The sequence below is a fragment of the Halyomorpha halys genome, unplaced genomic scaffold, assembly GCF_000696795.3.
Source record: "Halyomorpha halys isolate HHAL.00 unplaced genomic scaffold, Hhal_1.1 Scaffold900.1, whole genome shotgun sequence".
NCBI lineage: Eukaryota > Metazoa > Arthropoda > Insecta > Hemiptera > Pentatomidae > Halyomorpha > Halyomorpha halys.
The window spans coordinates 233,859-240,181 of record NW_027114997.1 but is presented as its reverse complement, the minus strand read 5'-3'; positions in this window follow the sequence as shown (position 1 = coordinate 240,181).

Genomic DNA, 6,323 nt, shown 5'->3' with positions numbered 1-6,323 from the left:
CATAACTGTACAGTACTTTAGATATTTAATTTTAAATAATTTATAAGTTTTAAAGGAAATGAGAAAAAAATATTAATACTATAAAAAGGACATGTGTTCACTGAAGATGATCCAGTTCGATTGACGATTTAGATGAAAATATTTCTCACAGAGATTTACTTATTTGTTTTAACGCGTTCTTAGTCAATTAGATTATTATACTTAAAGCGTAAGGTCTTAATGTGATGAAGTTTTAATGCACCTGATTGAATTTTTTTATAAATGGAGTAGTTATTATAAAGGTAGTTAGATTATGTATTACTATCTTATTAAAGATACTAGTAGTACGATTGATTGTAAAGCTACTATTGAAGGGAAACTTTTAATTACTAGATAAAACTCCAAAATGGCTTTATGCTCAGGACATAAACCAGGGAAAATATTGTTTTTATCTGTCAAAAGCGGAATAGATACATTAAAACGACTTTCAACTTATTATGTCCTGTCCTATGTTTTAGGAATTTTTATTTTTTCATGAAATCGTACAGTAAATTGGGGAAATTTTCAAATTCATTGTTTTTGTAGAATTGTATCTCAAGGAATTTAATCACTCCTAGTACTTTGACACGGCCCCCCCCCCTGGAAGTTATATTTTTGACCGAAAATATTGTTCTAATATAGTAGGTACCATTGAAGGGTGAAACTATATACAAAGGTTAAAACCACAAAATTTTTAGCAAAAACTCAAGGAATTTTTAACATAAAACAAATTCCTTCTGATTAAATCTAACGGGTGTTGGTGTGAGCTGTTTGCTATGAATCGTTCCTCAAACCTTAATGGGGAGGGGGTATAAAGTAACTGTACTGTATCCATTGGGTAAGGTACTATGCTACTAACTCCTAGGACCTGTGTGTCAGCCCTATGGGTTCGAAATCCCTCTAGACTCCAATCAGCCTCATGAAGTTACTTTTAATTGGGTAAAAATCTGGCGGTGAAAATTCTGACCAAATCATCTCGTTCACAACCGTTGATCTTGTAACAGTACATCCTTACAAAGTACTGTACCCCTGACCTTTTATGGGTTTGCAGTGGTAGAGATTTAATTTAATTTAATTTATAATATAAAGGTTGCTATAATTTTTATTGGGCCATTAAATTTAACTCCCTCTCATAACAACAGGTACTTGACTGGGGAAGTGACGAATAAATTTAAGGCCTTTTACTAGAACTTAAAGTGACCCTAACTCCAATTAAATCTCTGACGTTATTAATAACAGTTGGAGTTTGAATGTGTAGTAAAAGGGTCCTTACCACTCAAGACTAATTTAACAACTTCAATTTCTTTTTAGTTTTTAATTAAAATTCCTTCATAATAGATAATACTTTAATCATACCATATTTATAATTTTTATACTCTATAAAATATAGAAATATATCACTTCATAACAATTAAAATGAAGATCGAAAATTATTTAAAATTAAATGACGGAAAAAATAGAATGAAATCTGTTTAAAATCACTGTTCTGAATAAGGGTATAAATGAGCCGCTCGTAGCTCAGTGGTTAAGACACGGTCTTACCGATTTTATTTCTATTGGTGGTGTCGGTTCGCATCCGGCCTGAGGCGTTTACTTTTTTCATTGAGTGGTGGTCCCACTAATTGAAAAGCTTTGACCCCCAACTATGCTTAGGCAGTATAGGATTCAAAGGAATTCTCGGCCGAAATAAAAAAAAAAAGGAGTGCATAAATTAATATTATTTAATTAGTTATTACTAATATAATAACTTAAAGCGTATAAATTATTATTTAAAATAAAACAAAAATGTATTAATTTTTTATCTCTTTTCCACAAAGATTTTTGAAATGAAATCTACTTGAATCATGAAATATTAATCCTTAATGGAGGTTGAAATGTTCAAAAAACAGAGACAATGCTAATTTGTTCAAAACCTTATTTTTCCTTTCGCATACAAAAAAGTTTGAAGAAATATGAGTCTTAACCTCTATAGAGGGAGTACTTGAAGTCTGATGAAATTTATCTCACTTAAATCTCGAAATTTAAACTATTTTTATAAACATTTTTTTTTATACATAAAAAAGGAGGCTACCTATATAGTGATCACCTTTCGATTGTTGGGTGCAACGTACAAATGCAGGTGCACCGTAGGTACCTTTGAGTACACAGAATCAAATTGCAGGATATTTATCTGGGCCACACCTCGCTCTTTTAGGTAGATATTTAAATTTCATTCAGTTTACCTCAGGCAAATTTACATAAACCTACTGCCAGTGTATTTACTTAATCAATGGCCTATTTGCAATCGTCATTTTACAAACAATAATGGCGGCACCTGTAACCTCATGAATTGTAAAAATCCTTGTTTCAAGTGGATGATAAATTTCCCCGGAATATTCCGCAGCCTAAATGAATTTCATTCTATGACGTGTGCCAGGTCTATTTTTGGTATGAAGAGTTTTATTTCTATTTGGGCGGATTGGTATTCTTTCAAAATTCAATATATCTTTTTTTAGAAAATTATTATTAAGAAAGTAATATGATAGCATTTTATTTAGATAAGTGATTTTTTTTTAATTGAAATTGTTGATCTTTAACACCTACTTGACCAGAGAACCATGAAGTTTGGAAATAAATAATTAACGTTTTAGCTGTAGGATATTCTTTTAGAATTAATTAATTTTATTGTAGAGAAATAATCCAATCTACCACAATTTAAGGGTATTAATTATAAGTGTTCAAATACTCATTCATAAAATATATACAGAAGTAGAAGAAAGGAAAAAAAACGGAAAAGAGAAAAACAAAAAAATATGTAAATAGTAATATCTTATAATAGTAATAATTATTATTATAAAAACCTTCACTTTTCATAAGTGGATATTTTAATTTTAGATGGAAAATTCTTCGTGTATTCTATTCCCTAATACCTGTTAAAAAGTGATTAATATAGTTTTATTTAAAAAAAAAATAAATCTAATAATGATAATGTCAAAGTTAAAATGTAAGCCACAATCGGAGTGAAACTGATTCAATCGTTCTTAAAATCATTTAGTAAGTGATAACAAATGAAACCAATACAGGAATAGGTAGCATTGTTTGCACTGTTTCACACAATGGTTAATTATATCAATGAATTATTATTATTCGTAATTGTAAATAATAAAATATAAATAAAATAAAAATTGGTGTATCATTAAGTTCTTATTCTTAAGATTAATTTTGATTGACCTGCAATTACGGTGTCGTAACAAAAGAAAAAAAAAACATAATTTTAGATTTTTAGATCCCACACATTAATTGTTTAGCTGGTAGACTCACGTGATTCAGTTTAGAATATTTTATAGTAAACGTGAATAAACCTGTTATTTTATCAAAATAAGATTTTTATTCTCTTTGAAAATGTAAAATTGAATAACAGTGCATCACATTTCAGGAAAAAATGGTTCATAACCTTCTAGTTGAACTTATACTTTTCTCATGTCTATTATAAAATTTACTGTACTTGATATCACGAGTTTATCAGTCAGCCATTCGAGGCTTTTCAAAAAGGCACTAGGCCGTTTATGTTTAGATATGGAACAAAGTCACTAGTCACAGAAAGATCATCTTCAAAATCTTCATCATTAGCATTAATCTATTTTTATTATTATTGTCTTAACATTCAAATAATGAAATATATGAAAATAATAAGTGGAGAATATATGCTTTGGAATTAGACCATTCATGTCTTGAAACCTAAAACCTCAAATTTTGAGAGGGTTACCTTTTTTTTTCTTTTTGCTAATCACAACTTTTTTTATTGAAAATAATAAACCAAAACAAGTGCACAAAATCCAGTTGTTTTGTTAGGTCTTGTTGGGAATTTAATTACATTTCAAATGAGCACTTTAAAGAAGATGGCCACGGGACCTTCTAATTTAAATTAATGTTTGAAGTACCACCAATGGGTGGTTCCTTACCAAGATTTTCAAGTGTATATGAAACATACAACATATTTACCTATTGTATTATTTTGTACAGTTGTAAATTACATTAAATAAATAATTAAAAAAAAAATTAGCACTTTATCTAACAATACCTCAAAATGTATACTTGTTGAGTCATGCACTTGTAAAAAAATTCTCTTCTTCATTAGTTTTTAAACCAGAAAGTGGAAATAAAATCCATAACTCTCTTCCAAATGGAATTTTTCAGCAATTATGGTTCGTTTCTTCGTCGAGAGGTTTCAGCCCCAGGGGTATATTCGACTCAACTATCGACCCAGGTAACTCCGGAAAAAAAGCTTTCTCCCATTTCCAGCGAAGCGTTAAAGCAAGTAGAAGCAATGGAAGGGTTAATTGAGTTCCCTTGTCCTTCTGCCGGGGGTCCTTCTTAGCCCCTGCGGATCCCGATAAATGTCCCCTGCTCGATCTCAACTTTAAAGAATGAATCAAAGGGAAGAATACTCCTGCAACTGAAAGGGGTGACGATCTTCACTTAACTATGTATGCAGAACCCTGATAGAGAATGGTTATATGAAAGTAATTGATATAGAAATTGCAGAGATTGATATGTACTGTTCTTTGTTGTGAAATAAGAATGTTAATCATTTATAAACCCCTTGCACTCGGTTATCCCCTCTGAGGAGTCTTGCATATCACTCGGTTGACTCCGCGTATATGAAATTTTAATAGTGAATAGGGAGGATAAACTTATTCTACCGTAATTTTTTAATAAACGCATGTTTTCCTGTAGTTTTATATTAAAAAATATCAAAATATGATACAAAAACAAATATAATAAAAATAAGAACATGCGAAGTATATTCACGACGGATTATACACATCTCTAATCCGTTAAGCAATATGTAGAATTACTGTAACATAGGCACAAAAGTATGGTTCAATGATGTAGAGAAACTTGAAAAGATAATGAAGAAATCCGAAAACTGAGAAAAGAAATTAACACAATCTTTATTTTTGTTTATAAAAATGGCTAAACGACCAAATACTGATGTGAGAAGTAGTGAAGACGAGTTTTGAAACGTACACCTGCTATGAATATTGGCCATTGCTTAAGAATTCCCTATACTGTAGAAAATTATAATAAATAATTGTTTTGTTTTTTTAAACATATGTGTTTTCAATGTCCACAAATAAACCAAATTTCATTACAATGCCTAACTTGGTTCTAAAGTTATACTAAATAATGTCAAAATCCCAGGGTGTACGTTTTTGCGAAAAAGTTGCGTCGAGTTGCTCGTGGGTGCCGAGTGGTTAAAAAATCGATTTTTATTTACAAAGTTAAATCGACTCAATATAAAGTATATTGCGTTAATAACATGCCACCACACATGTATGCAGATACGATGTAGAGACTCATAAACGATCAGACCTAATAACAATAATTCCAAAGACTCTCGGACACATTGTGGGGTTAAGACAGATGGTTTACGGAGAAATCTCAGAAATCCTATTATGTAAAATAATTATTGAAGGGTAAATTATGCCATCCATATTGCAGAATTTCCTCCGTAATCCACCTGTCTTTATCTTACATTCTGAAAGTCCATGTTTGGTTTTGCTGTCATTCCGACTGATCTTATAAGTACGTTACATTTAGATTAAATGTAGGTGACCAAAGGTCTGTTTCAAGGACCACTTCTGACTGTCTAGAACTTTACGGAGCATGCGTAATATAGGTTTTGGGAGTGGAAAACCCGTACTCCGGATAAGTGATTGTTAGAACAGACTATAAATGAGGTCTTTGGTCGTAAAATATGGTAACTGACAAAACTAAACATGTAGAAAATCGAAATTTTCGGAAGGATTCCGGGATAGGATCGGTGAGACTCCAAACTTATAGAAGAAGATGCTGCGGGAGGACTCATTAGAGGAGTGGAATGGACGGTGGGTAGTATGCTAGAAGGGCGCTACTTTGAGAAAATTCTGCCTCACCGTGTAATCAATATTGAAGGCCAAGTGAGTCCTCTCAGACTATTGGGTCTCACTGATTCTAACAGGATACAGAGGGCTCCGAGGAAAGCTTCAAAGCAGAACATCGACTCCCTGTGCTCCACCTGCAGAGCTCCTGAAACAGCAGGACACGTGGCAGAGAATTCTCGCCCCGCTAGGGAAGGGCACAGAGCCAGACTGTCGAGAGAGCCCGGGAGTTTCCCCCTCGCCGAGTCGGACTTCCCCGTCTAATGAAAGAAAAGAATTATCCCATCTTTAGGGAGTTCCTTTATGGGTGGAAGGAGGTGGTAGGCCCCACATATTTCACAACAGGAGGGGCTTGATCGCCCAACATCGGCGGAAAAAGAGAAAGTTGAAACAAACTGAGAC